The following is a 22,785-nucleotide window of genomic DNA, read 5'->3' as shown; positions in this document are numbered from 1 at the left end:
GATGCATCAACCAGGAATTAGCAGAATTTCTGAAGCTCTGTTTTCCATTGTCTCCTTATATGGCTGTGATTGCGCAAGGAATGAGCCTACACTTTCTGTCGTTCGCCCAAGGTCTTAGCAGCATTGTGACGTATTTGTAGGCATATCATTGGAAGATTGACCATAAGAGACTACATTTTCCAAGTGTCCGCCTGGTGTCCTGCGTGGAATTCGGTGCGCAATTGCCAGCTGCTCGTACTTTTCCATTTGATATAGGGGAGAAACCATGTGTCCAAGAACGATGTATCAATGAAGAGATATGTGAAAAACACCTTGATGATTGATTCTAAACAACGTTTGCCATGTTTTAAGTCGATATTATGGAGTTAATTTGGAAAAAAGTTTGCGTTTTGAGGACTGAATTTTCAGATTTTTTTTGGTAGCCAAATGTGATGTATAAAACGGAGCTATTTCTAATACACAAAGAATCTTTTTGGAAAAACTGAGCATCTGCTATCTAACTGAGAGCATCCTCATTGAAAACATCAGAAGTTCTTCAAAGGTAAATTATTTTATTTGAAGGCTTTTATGTTTTTGTTGAAATGTTGCGTGCTGGATGCTAACGCTAATGCTAACGCTAATGCTAACGCTAAATGCTAACGCTAGCTAGCTACTTTTACACAAATGATTGTTTTCCTATGGTTGAGAAGCATATTTTGAAAATCTGAGATGACAGTGTTGTTTACAAAAGGCTAAGCTTGAGAGATGGCATATTTATTTCATTTCATTTGCGATTTTCATGAATAGTTAACATTGTGTTATGCTAATGAGCTTGCTGATAGATTTACACATTCCTGGATACAGGGGTTTTTTCATAGCTAAACGTGACGCAGAAAACGGAGCGATTTGTCCTAAACAAATAATCTTTCAGGAAAAACTGAACATTTGCTATCTGAGAGTCTCCTCATTGAAAACATCTGAAGTTCTTCAAAGGTAAATGATTTTATTTGAATGCTTTTCTGTTTTTTTGTGTAAATGTTGCCAGCTGAATGCTAATGCTAAATGCTACGTTAGCCATCAATACTGTTACACAAATGCTTGTTTTGCAATGGTTGAGAAGCATATTTTGAAAATCTGAGATGACAGTGTTGTTAACAAAAGGCTAAGCTTGAGAGCTAGCATATTTATTTCATTTCATTTGCGATTTTCATGAATAGTTAACGTTGCGTTATGGTAATGAGCTTGAGTCTGTATTCACGATCCCGGATCCGGGATGGGGAGATCAGAAAGGTTAATATACTTTTTGAACAGGTAGAGTTCCAAGTGCTTTCGGAAGATGGGCGGGTACTCTGCTGTCCTGTCTTCTGGGGGAAGCTGGTTCCACCATTGGGGTGCCAAGACAGAGTGGCCAAGAGACCAGGTGGCAGAACAGAGTGCTCGGGTTGGGGTGTAGGGTTTGAGCATAGCCTGAAGGTGTGTGGAGGAGTGTGTGGAGGAGTGGGGTGACTTGGGAAGGTTGAAAACCAGGCAGGCTGCAGCATTCTGGATAAGTTACAGGGGTTTGATGGCACACGCTGGTAGCCCAGCCAACAGTGAGATGCAGTAGTCCATATGGGAGATGACAAGTCCCTGGATTACAACATGCACCGTTTCCTGTATTATTCAGGGTCATATTCCATGGATGTTGTAGAGCCTGAACCTGCAGGAGTGAGTTGCTGCTGTGATGTTTGCAGAGAATGACGGTTGTCCAGGGTCAAGCCAAGGTTATTTGCATTCTGGGAGGGTGACACTGTGGAGTGGTCAACCGTGATGGATAGGTCTTTGAGCGTGCAGGCCTTACTGAAAGGAAGAGCAGCTCCATCTTGTCATGTTTGAGCTTGAGGTGGTGGGCCGACATCCAATTTGAGATATCTGCCAGGCACGCAGAGATGCGTGTTGCCACCTGGGTGTCAGAAGGGGAGAAGGAAAAAAGCAGAGTGTCATCCGCATAGCAATGATAGGAGAGACCATGTGAGGATATGACGGAGCCGAGTGATTTGGTGTATAGAGAGAAGAGGGCCTATAACCGAGCTCTGGGGGACACCAGTAGTGAGAGTATGTGGTGCAGACATAGATCCTCTCCACATCACCTGGTAGGAGCGGTCTGCCAGGTTGGATGCAATATAATAGTGTGCAGAGCCTGAGATCCCAGCCCTGAGAGGGTGGAGAGGAGGATCTGATGGTTCACGGTATCGATGGCAGCAGATAGATCTAGGAGGATGATAACAGAGAGAGAGTCAGCTTTGGCAGTGCAGAGAACCTCCATAACACAGAGAAGAGTCTCGGTTGAGTGACCCATCTTTAAGCCTGACTGGTTAGGGTCAAGAAGATCATTCTGGGAGAGATAACGAGAGAGTTGATCATCAGAGACAGCACATTCAAGTGTTTTGGAAAGAAAATAAAAAGATACCGGTCTATAGTTTTTGACGTCAGATGAGTCATGTGCTGGTTTCTTGAGGAGGGGAGCGACGCGGGCCATTTTGAAGTCAGAGGGGACGCAGCAAGTGGTCAGGAATGAGTTGATGAAGGAAGTGAGGTATGGGAGAAGGTCTCCAGAGATAGTCTGGAGAAGGGTGGAGGGGATGGGGTCAAATGGGCAGGTTCTCGGGCGGTCAGACCTCACTGGTCGCAGGATTTCATCTGGAAAGAGAGGGGAGAAAGAGGTCAATGCGTAGGGTAGTTATGTGTGGACTCAATAGGCTGAATGAATGAGGAGCGGATGTTGTCAACCTTCTTTTCAAAGTGGTTGACAAAGTTGTCCACAGAGAGAGAGGAGGGAGGGGGAGGGGGTGGTGGGTTGAGGAGAAGGTGGAAAAGAGTTTCCTAGGGTTAGAGGCAGAAACTTGAAATTTAGAGTGATATAAAGTGGCTCTATCAGCAGAAGAAGAGAAGGTAGAGAGTGAAAGGATGATAGGTCCTCTGGAAGTTTAGTTTTCCTCCATTTTCGTTCAGCTGCTCGCAGACCTGTTCTGTAAGCTCGCGATAAGTCACGGAACAGGAGGGGAGGGCCGAGCCGTCCGGGTGGAAAGGGTACAGTGCGAGTCAAGGGAGGAGGGTAGGGTCGAATAGGCAAAATAAGAAGATAGGAGGGAGAAGCAGGAGATGATAGGATAGAAGAGGAGAGAGTAGTGGGAGAGAGAGAGCGAAGATTGTGATGGCACATGACCATCTGGGCTGAATGACTAGGGTTGGAGGAAAACGAGACAGAGAAAGAAACAAAGTAGTGATCAGAGGCCTGGAAGGGGATTGCAGTGAGATTAGTATGTGAACAGCCTCTAGTAAAGATGAGGTCAAGCATATTGCCTGCATTGTGAGTTGGAGGGGATTTGGAAAGGGTGAGGGCAAAAGAGGCAAGGAGGGGAAAGAGAAAGTTAATCAAAGGCCGACGTCGGGAGGTTGAAGTCGCCAAGTACGAAGAGCGGTGAGCCCTTATCAGGAAATGAGCTTATCAAGGTGTCAAGCTCATTAAGGAACTCTCCAAGGGCACCTGGTGGGCGATAGATGACAACAATGTTAAGCTTGAGTGGACAGCATGGAATTCAAATGAGCAGATGGACAGGTGAGAGAGGGAGAAAGGAGAAAATCTCCAGTTAGGAGAAATGAGTAGCGCTGTGCCACCACCGGGACGAACGAAGTGAACAGGTAAAAAAAACACACATATAGTTGCCAAAACTACGAAAGAGCAACATTAGATCATCAGAAAATAACTGGGTAATATCCTCAAGTGAGAGAGTGGTGTGGAGCCTTCCTCTCTTACTTCCTCGAACAATTTCGCAGAACAACTCAGGAGAAGCGTCTGTTTTGGTGACGGTCTCAGTTTTGCCGACGAGACCGCCACTTACAGCTGCCACTGAGAAGCCAGGGGTGATTGAAGTATTAACGTTAAATGCTAGCAGAGGTGAAGAGCACACGTCCCGGTACTAATTGCTGAATGTTTAGGACAGGAGAAACCACTCCCCCTCCAATACTGCCACTGATTACTAAAACAAGTCACAAATTGCCCTGCCTCTTGATCCTGGTTGATGTGTCATCAAACATCTGCAAATTATGATCAGTCAGCAGTTCACACACCATGTAGGCTATTGGGAAGACAGGCAGCCCTTAAAGTAGATGGCCCTAGCTAGCAAAAATATTTACTGTATATAGGCTCGTTATTGTTATTGTATTATGTTACTATTTATTTTTAAAATTGTATTTCTTTCTTTTACTCTGCATTTTTGGGAAAGGGCTCGTAAGTATGGCATTTCACGGCAAAGTCTATACCTGTTGTATTCGCCGCACGTGACAAATATAATTTAATTGATTTATTGATTGATTTCAACTATACATAAAAGGCATTGATGATTTTCTTTCATCTACTGAAAATGTGGCATGTTAGGAATTCTGTTTGTTCTTGTAAAACTGGATGTAGAGCAGTGGAGGCTCCTCAGAAGAGGAAGGGGAGGACCATCCTACTCAGTAAAATTTAATGAAAATAAAAATTGTGAAACACGAAAAAAAGAGTATAGTTTTATCTAAAAAGGCTATGTCCCCAAATAATTGATTAAAACACACAGTTTTGCAAGGAAGGCCTATAGTAACTTCAACAGCACTCTCTGGGAAAGCACCATGGTGTAGCCGGAAGACAGCTAGCTTCTGTCCTCCTCTGGGTGCATTGACTTCAATACAAAAGCTAGGAGTCTTGTAGGCCTCAACCCCATCCATAGACCTACATGGTAATTATGACCACTTTCGGAGGACGACCTCCAATCAAAGCTCTTGCATTATGAACTGACATGTTGCCCATCCAATCATAGGATTGGAATCAGAGAATAAACCTAATCTGTTGTATTGGGGTTGTGCCGCAGAGCATTATTGTGGGGGGGGGGGGGGGAGTTCTATGTGTTGATAAGCTTGGTGAGTTGGTGACATTTTTGGATAGGGATTGAAAAGTGATAGTTGAGAATTTTTGGGATATTATTCAAATAAAATTTGTTTCCTCAAATTACAGGAGACGGAAGAGGTAGATAATAAATCGTTTTCTTGGTTTTAGAACTTAGAACTGTCCAATTAGCGCAATTTATTTTAATTTGCCTTGCTAACTTCAGTAGCAAGTACCAACGCTACTGAAAACGCGGTTGACTTTTTATTGAAGAACCGATTTCAATCTCTGGGGTACACTAAAAAGGTGCAAACTAAAACTGAGGATCGACCTCTGCCTGAGATCAGTTTCATGAAGAAGGATGAAAAAGTGAGGGAGTTCAATACCAATTGGTATCAAAAGTATAGCTGGTTAACAGGGAACCTTTCATCAAGCCGCTTGTGTTTCTGGCTTGCCTGCTTTTTGGAAAGTCTGAGCCTTGGGTGAAAGGGGGGTACAGTAACCTGAAGAACAAAAATTGTTCAGCTAAATGTGAAGGAAAAAAAAGCAGGGAGCATATACAGTGCCTTGCAAAAGTATTCGGCCCCCTTGAACTTTGCGACCTTTTGCCACATTTCAGGCTTCAAACATAAAGATATAAAACTGTATTTTTTTGTGAAGAATCAACAACAAGTGGGACACAATCATGAAGTGGAACGACATTTATTGGATATTTCAAACTTTTTTAACAACTCAAAAACTGAAAAATTGGGCGTGCAAAATTATTCAGCCCCTTTACTTTCAGTGCAGCAAACTCTCTCTAGAAGTTCAGTGAGGATCTCTGAATGATCCAATGTTGACCTAAATGACTAATGATGATAAATACAATCCACCTGTGTGTAATCAAGTCTCCGTATAAATCTGCACTGTGATAGTCTCAGAGGTCCGTTAAAAGCGCAGAGAGCATCATGAAGAACAAGGAACACACCAGGCAGGTCCGAGATACTGTTGTGAAGAAGTTTAAAGCCGGATTTGGATACAAAAAGATTTCCCAAGCTTTAAACATCCCAAGGAGCACTGTGCAAGCGATAATATTGAAATGGAAGGAGTATCAGACCACTGCAAATCTACCAAGACCTGGCCGTCCCTCTAAACTTTCAGCTCATACAAGGAGAAGACTGATCAGAGATGCAGCCAAGAGGCCCATGATCACTCTGGATGAACTGCAGAGATCTACAGCTGAGGTGGGAGACTCTGTCCATAGGACAACAATCAGTCATATATTGCACAAATCTGGCCTTTATGGAAGAGTGGCAAGAAGAAAGCCATTTCTTAAAGATATCCATAAAAAGTGTCGTTTAAAGTTTGCCACAAGCCACCTGGGAGACACACCAAACATGTGGAAGAAGGTGCTCTGGTCAGATGAAACCAAAATGGAACTTTTTGGCAACAATGCAAAACGTTATGTTTGGCGTAAAAGCAACACAGCTGAACACACCATCCCCACGGTCAAACATGGTGGTGGCAGCATCATGGTCTGGGCCTGCTTTTCTTCAGCAGGGACAGGGAAGATGGTTAAAATTGATGGGAAGATGGATGGAGCCAAATACAGGACCATTCTGGAAGAAAACCTGATAGAGTCTGCAAAAGATCTGAGACTGGGACGGAGATTTGTCTTCCAACAAGACAATGATCCAAAACATAAAGCAAAATCTACAATGGAATGGTTCAAAAATAAACATATCCAGGTGTTAGAATGGCCAAGTCAAAGTCCAGACCTGAATCCAATCGAGAATCTGTGGAAAGAACTGAAAACTGCTGTTCACAAATGCTCTCCATCCAACCTCACTGAGCTCGAGCTGTTTTGCCATCAGGAATGGGAAAAAATGTCAGTCTCTCGATGCGCAAAACTGATAGAGACATACCCCAAGCGACTTACAGCTGTAATCGCAGCAAAAGGTGGCGCTACAAAGTATTAACTTAAGGGGGCTGAATAATTTTGCACGCCCAATTTTTCAGTTTTTGATTTGTTAAAAAAGTTTGAAATATCCAATAAATGTCGTTCCACTTCATGATTGTGTCCCACTTGTTGTTGATTCTTCACAAAAAAATACAGTTTTATATCTTTATGTTTGAAGCCTGAATGTGGCAAAAGGTCGCAAAGTTCAAGGGGGCCAAATACTTTCGCAAGGCACTGTAAATGCCCACATCAGATTCAAGCTTCTGGGGAAAAGACGCATCAATCATGATGAAGATCTGTGTATTCAAACTGCGCAACACAACGAGAAAGTAAGATACATTTTCTCAAGCAGCATATCCACACCACTGCGTTTTGGTGCATGCAAGTATTGACTTTAAGAGGACATGCTAAGAGAGAAAGTTCCGCTAACAAGGGAAACTACAAGGAGCTTGCAGCGGTAGTTGCACGTTACGATGCTTTACTTGCTGAACATATGGAACTTTTCTATGATGTCGAAATCAATTCAGAATGATTTGATAGATTCCATCGCGTCATCCATTGAAAGTTAGATTAAAAAGAGAGGTTGACACGCGTTCAAGTAAGCTTTCCACTTTCCTCCTGTATTTATTTAGCAAAGATGATAACATGTAATCACTCCGGACAGACCCAAGCAAAAACAAATGTAATAAATGTTGCAGCAGCCTAGGCTACACCTAAACATTAGAAATCTGACATGCTGTATGGGATGAAACAATACTATTTTTCATTCTGATCAACTGTATGCTACTAATAAGAGCAGCTGTATACTGCCAATTCGCCCAGTCCATCTGGTCAGGGTAAACTAATTGATAATGGTATATAATAGTATATAATAGTATGTATTTATAGTCCATTTGTGTGTCAGGAGAAAATGTGAATGGGATCAAATTTGGCTTATATTCAAAATTGGGCCGGCTAGGCTGCCTATATGTTTTCAATCCAAAATGATTACCTGGAATTAACCAATCAACATAATAGTGATGACTGATGTTAGTACATTTTTTTTTATAAAGCCTAAAGTTGCAAACATGCATAAAGCAAACTGAGTTCTACGGTCTATCAGTTGCTGTCTCTGTGTCTGGGTAGAGGAAATCCCCCTCCTAATCTAGTCTAAATATGATTTATATGAACAAATATAAGGTAGCTGCAGTTTGACAGGGTTTTCATCCCCCCCAGGGCCAGGAGTTTTTTTAAACCATATAACCCGATTAGGAAAAACTGGTCCCATCATAGCCCTTGTAAAACCTTTTTACAACTGATTAATCACTGTCGTAACTTATGGGGTCCAGGGTTTTCCTGGTTAGGTTAACAGATAAAACTCCAGGCCACAGGGGGTAGAAATAGCCCCACCACTCTGGGACCTATGGTACCACCAGTCTGCTTGGAGTTTTCAGTTATGGTCAGATATGTGGATGATCAGGGCTTGATTCAGGAATGTTTATTGGGCTACTTTAATGTGTCAAGTGGGTGAGATTTGCATTCTGTGTTTGACTTTGTGAATTTTGAGTTTAACTTCATGAAGAAACTTGTAGTTCAAACCTACGATGGCACAGCTGTAATGGAATGTATCTGCTATTTGTGTTTACAGCTAAATCCCCTCCTGTTCCCTGATTAAGAGGTGAGGACCACTCCACTCCACTACCATTGTCAACTCTCTCCTGACATGAACTGAAGCCACGTCTCATGTATCCACACATCCACTGGCACTGCGAGTGCCCCTATCAATTGTCTCTCATTAGCGTATGTACAGCGAATTAAATGCACAATCACAATATTACACATCAATGATTTTACTCCTTGCTTGGACTAATTCTTAGCTCTTTCGTCTAACTGTGTAGTGTGTTGTCATTTTTCTCTCCTCAGTCAAATCCTGAACACGCCTCATACCCTCATTCAATTACTGCTGTGATCCCTTCCCAACACTATGTAAGTAGCCCTCTCATTTCCATTCCCCATAATATTGTACTATAAATGTCTTTATTGAATGCTGTAGGTTAAAATAGGTGAGTCTGACGATTTTTGAAACACACTTTGTCATCTGTGTGTTCTGCGCCTATAGGTCTCCCATCTTCCTCAATGTTTCAGGTCACCAGCCTCCACTGATGTACAGTATATGGAAAGACCATCTATATACTGAAAAATCCCTCTCTTCAAATCAATGATGATGAATCACATACAGTACAGTACTACTCCAGTAACTCCGCCTAAGGCAGTGGTAAAGATAGTGAAGATAGTTTCCTGTGGCTGTCCAACCATCAACCAAAAGCAAAGAGTCACATGCAGGTAAAGCTTTCAATTTGAACATTACTTTGCTCTAAAAACTTTGAAGTGCCAAGTGAAGTCTTCTATGAAACTTTGATGAAGTAGGTCATAAAATATGGAGGCCGTTACGAAGTGGACATTAATGGGTTGCCCATGGGTAGACCCCTCCATGCAGAGTCTGTGATGAGGTGAAACTACCTGCTGTGCTGAACACAAGATTTCAGGAATGGAGGCGTGAGCAGAGCAGAGTACTACAATTAAACTCCTCATACCAAAAATAAATATGTACACAATTCAAGTATGTACATTGCATTAAAATGTAATGTTAGTAATATTATAATTTACATTAATTATTTATATTAAAATGTTTTGTATGTAATGTAGGCTACATAAAATGTTGAAAACATATCTACGTATATCCCACAGTGTATGTCTCACAGTCCATCATTACTTTAAGACATGAAGATCAGTCAATTAGGAAAATGTCAAGAACTTTGAAAGTTTCTCCAAGTGTAGTCGCAAAAACCATCAAGCGCTATGATGAAACTGGCTCTCATGAGGACCGCCACAGGAAAGGGAGACCCAGAGTTACCGCTGGTGCAAAAGATAAGTTCATTACAGTTACCAGTCTCAGAAATTGGCAATTAACTGCAGTACAGATTGCAGTCCAAATAAATGCTTCACATAGCTCAATTAACAGACACATCTCAATATCAACTGTTCAGAGGAGACTGCGTGAAATCAGGCCTTCATGGTTGAGTTGCTAGAAAGAAACCACTACTAAAGGACACCAATAAGAAGAAGAGACTTACTTGGACCAAGAAACACGAGCAGCGACATTAGACCGGTCAAAATCTGTCCTTGGTCTGATGAGTCCAAATGTGAGATTGTTGGTTCCAACCGCCATGTCTTTGTGAGACGCAGTGTAGGTGAATGGATTATCTCAACATGTGTGGTCCCCCCCCCCCCCCCCCCCCCCCCCCCTCCCGTGAAGCACGGAATAGGAGGTGTGATGGTATGGGGTGTTTTGCTGGTGACGCTAGAATTCAAGGCACACTTAACCAGCATGGCTACCACAGCATTCTGCAGCGATACGCCATCCCATCTGGTTTGCGCCTATTGGAACTTTCATCTGTTTTTCAACAGGACAATGACCCAAAACACACCTCCAGGCTGTGTAAGGGCTATTTGACCAAGAAGGGGAGTGATGGACTGCTGCATCAAACAACCTGGCCTCCACAATCAACCGACCTCAACCCAATTGAGATGGTTTGGGATGAGTTGGACCGCAGAGTAAAGCAAAAGTAGCCAACAAGTGCTTAGCATGTGGGAACTCCTTCAAGTAGTTGGAAATGCATTCCAGGTAACTACCTCGTGAAGCTGGTTGAGAGAATCCCAAGTGTGCAAAGCTGTCAACAAGGCAAAGGGTGTACTTTGAATTTGTTTAACACTTTTTTGGTTACAACATGATTCCATAAGTGTTATTTCATAGGTTTGATGTTGTCACTATTATTCTACAATGTAGTAGTAAAAAATAAAGACAAATCTTTGAATGAGTAGGTGTGTCCAAACTTTTGACTGGTACTGTATATATTTTAATTAATTAAATATCTTCATTATTCATGTAAATATGGTAATAGGTACACAACACGCAATAGCCTATGCACAACGAACAATAACTATGTTGAAAAGATACAAAGACAGAAGAAGCTCACTGATGTACAGACAGTGAATTCAGATGAATAACATGTTTGTGTTTCTCTTCGGAGTGTGACAACAGCTCTGAAGAATAACTTTTGTGTGAGAGAGCGAGAGAGAGAGGCTGGGAGTGCTAATGAGCCTTATTTTAAGAACACGAGCTAGGCAGCGGCCATGATGAATATTCAACAGCTCGGCTCCTTGATGAACCACCAAAAATAAATCTGATGAATTTAATGGTCTGTGTAAAAAAACTTTTTTAAAGTGTAATGCATTCTTTATGTTTCAGTGGATTCATCACAATTCCTCCATGTATAGTACAGTGTTTTGGATAAACACACACACACGCACGCACACACACGCACACACAAAATCATCGCCACCATCATCATAAAACAAAGACATGCCAACACATGTAATGAATTTATTCACAGATAGAAAACAAATGTGTTTCTGTGCATGACTTTATTGCTTTTCAATTGCCCTGAACTCTATTGGACTCTCTATTAAAACAAACTCTACAAACAAACATGTGTATGGTGGACCTTTTTCCAAGGCCGCTGGTATGTGGATCCGATCCAACAAGGTGGCTCGGCAAGTTAAAATGGAGCAAACCTACGTTGCTTGGCAACAGCGAGCGTGTCAACCATGTTTCTTTCAGGGAAACAACTTCAGTCTCCAAAACAAATAAGTAAGGGATAATCAACAAGTGGATATGTGTTCTATGGAAAATAATGAACGACGTGGAAGGCCATAATTTAACAACATAAACAACTTAGCTCACACAATTACATAAAACACTATCTTGTTCCGACTCCCGACATGTACTACTATGGGACAGCTGGAGATTGAATTTGTATATTGACAAAATGTTTCAAATGTCGTAGAGACAAACAGCAAGGTTTATACAAATCTCCATTGTTGAAAACTAAATGTAAGTCTAACCTTGTGAACTAATGGCACAGCACAAGACGACAGCATTTCCAAATAACTATCACCCGACGCAACTCAAAAAGGCATTTGTACACAGACCAAGATTAAGTTTATAAGCCTACTTCTGGACTAAAGAGCAAGTTAAGTGGAAAAATAGATAGTTTATGTTGAAAGGGCCTTTTATTCCAGGAGTAATGTGGGTCAATGCAACTGCTCCAAAGTGCCTATCATGATTCCCCAGGTCTATTAGGAACTATTTTTCATATATTGTGTAATGGTATCTATTCAGGGATTTTGCATTAGTATTGAGTTCATGACAAGCAAGCAACTTGACGCTCTCTCCCAATAACTCCCTTTGAGTAGCAGCATGAATACTGAGAGGGGGTCATTCAATTTAGGGAATGAAGTTTAGTTTACAAAGTTTACATGTTTACTTTACAGTACTTCCACTCTCTTATTTGATTATGTTAAAATATAATTAACAACATTTTAAAGCAAATACCCCCAGAAAACTTAACAACAAAACAAAAAAAATAAACACAATGCAGAACAAAACAATAAGTAGGTCTCCTGGCCGAAGATGTCTGGTTTTAGCTAATTACATTTAGTTGAGAGGAGAAAATCTCTACCAGCTCACTCCAACGGGAAATAAAACAGTTTTCCCCGTATTTACTTTGTTATTTAGCAGGAACAGCTCACATGAATTATTCTGTTGTTTCCTTAACTTGATTCATTACTCTGGCTATAAACACATTAGTCAAATGAAGTCTCTGAGCAAACCTGACTTAATTTCTTTCTTGTCACTGTGGTGTATTTCTTCACTTTGATTTCTAATATCCTGCTGGTTGGCAGAGTATTAAAGAAGCAGTAATAGACTACCTTCCTCCCCCTTCTCCTCCTCTAGTGATAGCTGCTGGCCGCCCAGGAAGCTTCAACACCAGAACCGCCATTCAGCCTATACTGTGCCTTCAGGAAAGTATTCAGACCCCTTGACCTTTTCCACATTTTGTTACGTTACAGCCTTATTTTAAAATTGGTTTTTCGAAACTTTTGCAAATTCATTAACGATAAAAAAAATAAAAAACATTTACAGAAGTACTTTGTTGAAGCACTTTGGCAGCGATTACAGCATTGAGTCTTCTTGGGTATGGCGCTACAAGCTTGGCACACCTGTATTTGGGGAGTTTCTCCCACTCTTCTATGCAGATCCTCTCAAGTACTGTCAGGTTGGATGGGGAGCGTTGCTGCACAACTATTTTCAGGTCTCTCCAGAGATGTTCGATCAGGTTCAAGTCCGGGCTCTGGCTGGGCCAGTAAAGGACATTCAGAGACTTGTCTCGAAGCCACTCCTGCGTTGTCTTGGCTGTATGCTTAGGGTCGTTGTCCTGTTGGACGGTAAACCTGGGCGCCAGTCAGGTCCCGAGCGCTCTGTAGTAGGTTTTCGTGAAAGATCTCTCTGTACTTTGCTCTGTACGTCTGAGTGTCTTTAGGTGCCTTTTGGCAAACTCCAAGCGGGCTGTCATGAAGGTTCTCCCATCTCCACAGAGGAACTCTAGAGCTCTGTCAGATTGACCATCGAATTCTTGGTCATCTCCCTGACCAAGGCCCTTCTCCCCTGATTGCTCAGTTTGGCCGGGTGGCCAGCTCTAGGAAGAGTCTTGGTGGTTCCAAACTCCTTCCATTTATGAATGATGGAGGCCACTGCGTCCTTGGGGATCTTCAATGCTGCAGAAATGTTTTGGTACCCTTCCCCATATCTGTCCCTCGACACAATCCTGTCTCCACCACAGGTGGACTACAGTCAAGTTGTAGAAAGTTGTAGAAACATCAAGGATGCATCTGAGCTCAATTTCGAGTCTCATAGCAAAGGACCTGAATACTTATGTAAATAAGGTATCTGTGTTTTGATTTTTTATACATTTGCAAAAATGTCTAAAAACCTGTTTTCGCTTTGTCATTATGGGGTATCGTGTGTAGATTGCTGAGGGAAAAAAAACATATTTAATCAAATTTAGAATAAGGCTGTAACGTAATGTGGAAAAAGTCAAGGGGTCTGAATACTTTCCGAAGGCACTATAAGTACCCACTAGAGGACGTTGCTAGGTGTCCCATTTAGGATATGCATCAGATGCATATCAACCCGCACCAATGCTTGATAAATAGTGCATTAACTATTATAAATGATTACTTGCATAAATAAATATTTGTGGAAATATATCAATATTTGTTTTTAAACAATAGTTATTTGTTTAGATAGAGTCAAGAATATGTTTCGTTTTAATTCTACAAAGTCAAAGGCCTGTAGCCTATTTTAGTTTCCTTTACAATTAAAACATTACAGTTTAATTGATTTGATCAACTTTATTTGTAGATTCGAGTAGATTCGAATAATAATTCAAAAATTGACAAAGAAAAAATATTAATAATAATATAACCTGCCAGGTGCACAGATGAAATAATTTGCTGTATTCCTAAAGAAAAGCAACCGTGCATGAACAATTGTTTAAGGATGAATTACATAAATAAATAGCATTTAAATTTTAAGTGTATTATGTTACTAGTAGCCAGAGCAATGCTGCCTTTGGAAATAGAGCTGCACTCTTGAATCATGAAAGTTACTTTACAAAGGTAAGTGTAATAGAAACTGCAGAACATGCCCTTTCTGAATAGAGAATGGTACCAACCTGCAAGGCATGCGGAATTAACATGAGCCCCAACGCTGATAAATAGGCATAACACAAACTCATCTTTACACTATTGCTGTTCTAAACTAAATGAACCTCTTCACCCTCATCATTCAGTTAGGCCTAATTTAAATTGGGAATTAACTTGCACAATTATTGCCCATTCCATCCATTTGTCATTCATTCAGTGGGCTGGCGTCATTTGCTTCGCTGGATAGAGTCAAATATATGTTTTGCATTATTCTAAAAGCATACTGCAACATCAAGCATGTTTTCGTTTCCCTTACAATAAATTCAATTAGAAATAGAGTTATAGTAAAGTAAAACCTAAACGAGAAAGGTATCAACCCCCAAAGGACACGGTCAAATTATTTGCTGTTGATAAATAGGCATAAATCAAATCAAATCTTATTGGTGACATACACATGGTTAGCAGATGTTAATGCGAGTGTAGCAAAATGCTTGTGCTTCTAGTTCCAACCGTGCAGTAATATCTAACAATTTCACAACAACTACCTTATACACACAAGGGTAAAGGAATTAATAAGAATATGAACATATAAATATATGGATGAGCGATGGCCAAAAAGCATAGACAAGATGAAGTAGATGGTATAGAGCACAGTATATACATATGAGATGAGTAATGTAGGGTATTTAAACATTGTATAAAGTGGCATTGTTTAAAGTGACTAATGATACATTTATTACATCCAATGTTTAATTATTAAAGTGGCTAGAGATTTGAATCAATATGTTGGCAGCTGCCACTCAATGTAAGTGATGGCTTATTTAACATTCTGATGGCCTTGAGGAGGGCAGGTAGTTTGCCCCCGGTGATGGTTTGTGCAGACTTCACTACCCTCTGGAGAGCTTTACGGTTGTGGGGGGAGCAGTTGCCGTACCAGGCGGTGATACAGCCCGACAGGATGCTCTCGATTGTGCATCTGTTAAAGTTTGTGAGTGGTTTTGTTGACAAGCCAAAGTTCTTCAGCCTCCTAAGGTTGAAGAGGCGCTGTTGCGCAATCTTCACCATGCTGTTTGTGTGGGTGGACCATTTCAGTTTGTCTGTGATGTGTATGCCGAGGAACTTAAAACTTTCCACCTTCTCCACTACTGTCCAGTCGATGTGGATAGGGGGTGCTCCCTCTGCTATTTCCTGAAGTCCACGATCATCTCCTTTGTTTTGTTGACGTTGAATGTGAGGTTTATTTTCCTGACCTCCCTGTAGGCCGTCTCGTCGTTGTTGGTAATCAAGCCTACCACTGTAGTGTCGTCTGCAAACTTGATGATTGATTTGGAGGCGAGCATGCCCACGCAGTCATGGGTGAACAGGGAGTACAGGAGAGGGCTGAGAACGCACCCTTGTGGGGCCCCAATCAGCAGGGTGGAGATGTTGTTTCCTACCCTCCCCACCTGGGGGTGGCCCGTCAGAAAGTCCAGGACCCAGTTGCACAGGGCAGGGTCGAGACCCAGGGCCTCAAGCTTAATGACGAGTTTGGAGGGTACTATGGTGTTAAATGTTGAGCTGTAGTCAATGAACAGCATTCTTACATAGTTATTCCTCTTGTCCAGATGGGTTAGGGCAGTGTGAATGCGATTGCGTCATCTGTGGACCTATTGGGGCTGTAAGCAAATTGGAGTGGGTCGAAGGTGTCAGGTAGGGTGGAGGTGACATGATCCTTGACTAGTCTCTCAAAGCACTTCATGATGGAAGTGAGTGCTACGGATAGTTGTTTAACTCAGTTACCTTAGCTTTCTTGGTAACAGGAACAATGGTGGCCCTCTTGAAGCATGTGGGAACAGCAGACTGGGATAGAGATTGATTGAATATGTCCGTAAACACACCAGCCAGCTGGTCTGCGTATGCTCTAAGGACGCGGCTAGGGATGCAGTCTGGGCCGGTAGCCTTGCGAGCCTTGCGAGTAAATGCTTTACTTACGTTGGCTGTGGTGAAGGAGAGCCCGCAGGTTTTGGTAGCCGGCCGTGTCAGTGGCATTGTCCTCAAAGCGAGCAAAGACGTTGTTCAGCTTGTCTGGGAGCAAGACATCGGTGTCCGCGACGGGGCTGGTTTTCTTTTTGTAATCCGTGATTGACTGCAGATCCTGCCACATACGTCTTGTGTCTGAGCCGTTGAATTGTGAGTCTACTTTGTCTCTATACTGACGCTTAGCTTGTTTGATTGCCTTGCGGAGGGAATAGCTACACTGTTCGTATTCGGTCATGTTTCCGGTCGCCTTGCCATGATTAAAAGCAGTGGTTTGCGCATTCAGTTTTGCGCGAATGCTGCCATCAATCCACGGTTTCTGGTTGGGGAAGGTTTTAATAGTCACTGTGGGTACAACAACATTATTATTACCAACATTTATGGTTACAATTCCAAACTTGAAAATGATTAGTTACTTGAATCTTTAGAAAAAAACGTATTGTCCATTGGCTAACCAAGTTCCTGAATGCTTTACTTGTTGTAGGTAGGGATTTTAATATTTCTCTGAATAATTTAATTGATAGATGGCCTCCGATGGCCCCCAAGTCCACTTCTATAAATATAACTTTGAGGCAGTTTATGGGAAGGTTTGATATTATAGATATTTGGAGAATAAAGTTTCCTAATGACAAGTCTTTCAGATGGAGTAATAAGGCATGCTCCAGACAATCACGCGTAGATTTTTGGCTGGTGTCTAAATGTTTTGATAAACAGGCTATTTCTGTTAACATCCCGACCACTCCGCTTACTGATCACAGATGATCCCAAATTAATCTCTAACTTCAGCTGCAACTTCTACAGAAATATATATAGTTCTAAGTATTGTGAGGTTTCCTCAACACTTTTTTTTGACTCTCTGGGGGATGTGATATCAATTGGGGAGGCTAAGAGGGAACAGGGTGATGACCCTATTATAGTTGAAGAAGTCAATTATTTGATTGAACTCCTGGGACTGATGGTATATCTGCTGAGTTTTACAAAACTTTTTCTCAACAGTTGGCCCCTTTTCTGTTGGAGGTCTTTTCTGAAAGCATTGTAAATAATCCTCTCCCTCCCAGTTTGACTCAAGGTCTGATTATATTAATCCCTAAGCCCAAAAAAGACTTGCTTCTACTCGATAATTGGTGTCCAATCTGTCTGCTCAATAATGACTACAAAATATTAGCCTCTATATTTGCAAAAAAAATGAATACAGTATTGGACTCAATTACAGAAGAGACCCAATCTTGCTTCATGAGGAATAGACATATATCTAATAATATCCGACTGGTGTTAGACCTTATTAACTATTCTGATTTAACCTTCGAAGATCGTTTTATTGTCTTCTTAGACTTTTATAAAGCCTTTGATACAGTGGAACATGAGTTTCTATTTCTCTCCTTTGGGGAATTATTTTGTAGTACTATTAAAACTCTTTATATGAATGGGAACAGTTCAATTAAATTAAAGCATGGCACTTCTCCTAGATTTGATTTGAAAAGAGGAATTAGGCAAGGTTGCTCAATTTCGCCTTACCTCTTCCTGCTTGCAACCCAACTTCTTACAAGTTCTGTTAAATCTAATGATTTAAAAGGGATCTCAATAGCGGACAGAGATATTATCATAAATCAACTTGCAGATGACACAACCCTCTTTTTGAAAGATGCTGACCAGATTCCTAGAGCAGTTGATGTGATAAATATATTTTCCAAAGCATCTGGTCTTTGCCTAAACCTTAATAAGTGTGAATTGTTTGCTGGTAAAGACGAGTGTGCGATACCCACTATATGAAATATTACAGTCAAGGAAAAAGTAACATAACTTACCATATCTAAGGATCAACAGGAAAGATGCTCATTAAAGCCAAAGATTATAGGGTCTCCTAGGAAACACCGTTCAACACATTAGTTCATACCCTGTCACAATAACTCCTCCATGGCATTTTCATTTGTTGTCATGTCAAAACAACACTGTATAAAAAGTGCCCACTATTATATTTTAACTATATAATTGGAATAGACATTCTATTCCCATGATTCCAACAGTTAACCCAAGTGTTTTGCTCCAAATCACAAGTCAAATTGCAACATTTGGTAAAAAATAAGGCCCAGATTACTTGCCCATATTATGCAGCCCTACACGACAGTGTGGAAATGATCACAAATGCAGAAATTGATGAAAATTATGACTTTTGAAGGGTTGAAGTTGAATTGAACAGTATAAAACAATCAGAATGCTGAAAGACCCATTGAAATCACTTAGAATGTATGTGCTGCCACCCTAGAGTCATGCACTACTCATAAAGCAAACTTTGAACGTTTATTATTAAATACCGTGATATAATATTTTGGCCATATCGCCCAGCCCTAGTTGATTGTGTAATTTGATTTGGAGGTGCTCCAATATTGAAAGGCATGAAAATGCATTTTGTGGTCTGTAGATGTACATTATAGGCTTATGCAGGCTCACAAAACAAACCTCTGACCAAGGCAGTGACATGGCTGAGAGGAGGCGAATTTGTATCAGAGGCTGAGCTGCAGCGTTGAGCGCTCACCAGCCATGATAAAACCTGGGTTATAGAGCCATCATTCAGGACAGTGGGGCTGCAAGGCTTAGTTAGAGAAAAGTGAGTTTTACTAGGCCTACACTTCATTAGAAAAATATTTGTATTGGTGAATTTATCGTCTTATTTGGAGACTAGTCCATTTTTATTATTTAATTCGCTCTGGATAAGAGTGTCTGCTAAATGACTAAAATGTAAAAAAAAAAAAAAAAATAACATTAAATGACAAAACATGATATTGTCTAACATGCCCTGTCTACTGTTTCTACTAACAGTAAAGCTTTGTTTTGACACAGTGTAATGACTAGACTGCTCTTGTCACGCCCTGATCTATTTCACCTGTCCTTGTGATTGTCTCCACCACCTCCAGGTGTCGCCTACTTTCCCCAGTGTATTTACCCCTGTGTCCTGTGTCTCTGTGCCAGTTCGTCTTGTATGTTTCCAAGTCAACCAGCGGTTTCCCTTTCTCCTGCTTTTTGCATTCTCCCGGTTTTGACCCTTGCCTGTTTCTGGACTTTGTATCCGCCTGCCTGACCATTCTGCCTGCCTTGACCACAAGCCTGTCTGCCACCTCCTGGACTCTGATCTGGTTTTGACCTTTTTGCCTGTCCTCAACCATTCCTTTGCCTACCCCTTTGGATTAATAAACATTGTAAGATTCCAATCATCTGCCTCCTGTTTCTGCATTTGGGTCTCGCCTTGTCATAAAAATCTAAGTTACAGTGTACAATGTAGTTAATTAACCTTTCTGATCTCCCCATCCCGGATCCGGGATCGTGAATACAGACTCAAGCTCATTACCATAACGCAACGTTAACTATTCATGAAAATCAAATAAAATGAAATAAATATGCCATCTCTCAAGCTTAGCCTTTTGTAAACAACACTGTCATCTCAGATTTTCAAAATATGCTTCTCAACCATAGGAAAACAATCATTTGTGTAAAAGTAGCTAGCGTAGCATTTAGCGTTAGCATTAGCATCCAGCACGCAACATTTCAACAAAAACATAAAAGCCTTCAAATAAAATAATTTACCTTTGAAGAACTTCTGATGTTTTCAATGAGGAGACTCTCAGTTAGATAGCAGATGCTCAGTTCTTCCAAAAAGATTATTTGTGTATTAGAAATAGCTCCGTTTTGTACATCACATTTGGCTACCAAAAAAAAACGAAAATTCAGTCCTCAAAACGCGAACTTTTTTCCAAATTAACTCCATAATATCGACTGAAAACATGGCAAACGTTGTTTAGAATCAATCCTCAAGGTGTTTTTCACATATCTCTCCGATGATATATCGTTCATGGAAGTGTGCTTTCTCTCCTGAATCCCAGGAGAAAATGCCCGCACCTGAAGATTACGCACAAATTTAGACAAAGGACACCGGGCGGACCCCTGGAAAATGTAGTCTCTTATGGCCAATCTTCCAATGATATGCCTACAAATACGTCACAATGCTGCCGACATCTTGGGGAAACGGCAGAAGGTCTAAGCTTATTCCTGTCGCATTCACAGCCATATAAGGAGACATTAGAAAACAGAGCTTCAGAAATTCTGCTCATTTCCTGTTTGACGTATCATCTTGGTTTCGCCTGTAGAATGAGTTCTGGGGCACTTACAGACAAAATCTTTGCAGATTCTGAAACTTCAGAGTGTTTTCTTTCCAAAACTGTCAAGAATATGCATAGTCGAGCATCTTTTCGTGACAAAATATCGCGCTTAAAACGGGAACGTTTATCCAAAAATGAAATAGCGCCCCTAGAGATGCAACTGGTTAAGCCCTTTATAAAGCTTTAAAAGGTTATGGTAAAACTGAGACCATAGAGTATCAGGGAGAGGCCCCAGCACTAACAAAATAAAAATACAGCAGGTGGTACTGTACAGTATGAGACTCAAGAGCACAGCCTTATAAATAGCCTACACAGAAAGAACAGAGCCACTCAAAGCGGGGTATAATTGGAAGAACTAGTGGCCACAGTCGACTCACTTGGCAGACCACATCATTTTAATGTGGATAATAGGGTCATATTTGGTTTAAATCTAATTGATCAACATCTCAATCTACAGTTGAAGTCGGACGTTTACATAAACCTTAGCCCAATACATTTAAACTCAGTTTCACAATTCCCGACATTTAATCCTAGTAAAAAATTCCCTGTCTTAGGTCAGTTAGGATCACAACTTTATTTTAAAAATGTGAAATGTCAGAATAATAGTAGAGAGAATGATTTATTTCAGCTTTTATTTATTTCATCACATTCCCAGTGGGTCAGACGTTTACATACTCAATTAGTATTTGGTAGCAATGCCTTTAAATTGTTTAACTTATGTCAAACGTTTTGGGTAGCCTTCAGTAAGCTTCCCACAATAAGCTGGATGAATTTTGGCCCATTCCTCCTGACAGAGCTGGTATAACTGAGTCAGGTTTGTAGGCCTCCTTGCTCGCACACACTTTTTCAGTTCTGCCCACAAATGTTCTATAGGATTGAGGTCAGGGCTTTTTTGTTTTACCTTGACTTTGTTGTCCTTAAGCCATTTTGTCACAACTTTGGAAGTATGCTTGGGGTCATTGTCCATTTATTTGGAAGACCCATTTGCGACCAAGCTTTAACAGATGTCTTGAGATATTGCTTCAATATATCCACAGAATTTCCCTTCCTCATGAAGCCATCTATTTTGTGAAGTGCACCAGTCCCTCCTGCAGCAAAGCACCCCCACAACATGATGCTGCCACCCCCGTGCTTCACGGTTTGGATGGTGTTCTTCGGCTTGCAAGCTCCCCATTTTTCCTCCAAACATAACGATGGGCATTATGGACGACCAGAGGATATTTCTCCAAAAAGTATGATCTTTGTCCCCATGTGCAGTTGCAAACCGTAGTCTGACTTTTATATGTCGGTTTTGGAGCAGTGGCTTCTTCCTTGCTGAGCGGCCTTTCAGGTTAAGTCGATATAGGACTTGTTTTACTGTGCATATAGATACTTTTGTACCAGTTTCCTCCAGCATCTTCAAATGGTCCTTTGCTTTCCCATGAAGTCAAGCAAAGAGGCACTGAGTTTGAAGGTAGGCCTTGAAATACATCCACAGATACACCTCCGATTGACTAAAATGATGATAATTAGCCCATCAGAAGCTTCTAAAAGCATGACATTATTTTCTGCCATTTTCCAAGCTGTTTAAAGGCACAGTCATGTAAATTCCTGACCCACTGTAATTGTGATACAGTGAATTATAAGTGAAATAATCTGTCTGTAAACAACTTTTGGAAAAACAACTTGTGTCATGCACAAAGTAGATGTCCTAACCAACTTGCCAAAACTATAGTTTGTCAACAAGAAATTTGTGGAGTGGTTAAAAAATGAGATTTAATGACTTCAGCATAAGTGTATGTAAACTTCCGACTTCAACTGTAGAAACAGGCATTCTCCTGGGGGAAACCTGATTCAGTCTGCTTTCCACAAGACACTGGGAGATGAATTCACCTTTCAGCAGGACAATAACCTCAAACACAAGGCAAAATCTAAACTGGAGTTGCTTACCAAGAAGACAGTGAATGTTCCTGAGTGGCCAAGTTACAGTTTTGACTTAAATCTGATTGAAAATCCATGGCAAGAACTGAAAATGCCAGTCTAGAAATGATCAACAACCAATTTGACAGATTGAAGAATTTTGAAAAGAATAATGGGCAAATGTTACACAATCCAGGTGTGGAAAGCTCTTAGAGATTTACACAGAAAGACTCACAGCTGTAATCGCTTTCAAAGGTTATTCTAACATGTATTGACACGGGGGTTGAATACTTATCTAATCAAGATATTAGTGT

At 41.0% G+C, this 22,785-nt stretch overlaps 1 long non-coding RNA gene across 1 annotated transcript in view; it reads right to left on the bottom strand.

Moving 5' to 3' along the window:
* Positions 1–1,581: 1,581 nt before the first annotated feature.
* LOC118964841 overlaps positions 1,582–22,785 on the bottom strand; it is a 46,018-nt gene continuing 24,814 nt past the window's right edge. The window contains exons 2-4 of the long non-coding RNA XR_005052021.1: positions 2,429–2,658; positions 2,109–2,229; positions 1,582–1,921 (exon numbers count right to left, since the gene is read on the bottom strand). This is a non-coding gene — a long non-coding RNA (uncharacterized LOC118964841). The remainder of the gene's footprint in view (positions 1,922–2,108; positions 2,230–2,428; positions 2,659–22,785) is intronic.

Source organism: Oncorhynchus mykiss, chromosome 1 (genome assembly GCF_013265735.2).
Source record: "Oncorhynchus mykiss isolate Arlee chromosome 1, USDA_OmykA_1.1, whole genome shotgun sequence".
Lineage (NCBI taxonomy): Eukaryota > Metazoa > Chordata > Actinopteri > Salmoniformes > Salmonidae > Oncorhynchus > Oncorhynchus mykiss.
The sequence above is the reverse complement of the archived record's forward strand: the minus strand, read 5'-3'. Positions and strand labels throughout refer to the sequence as shown.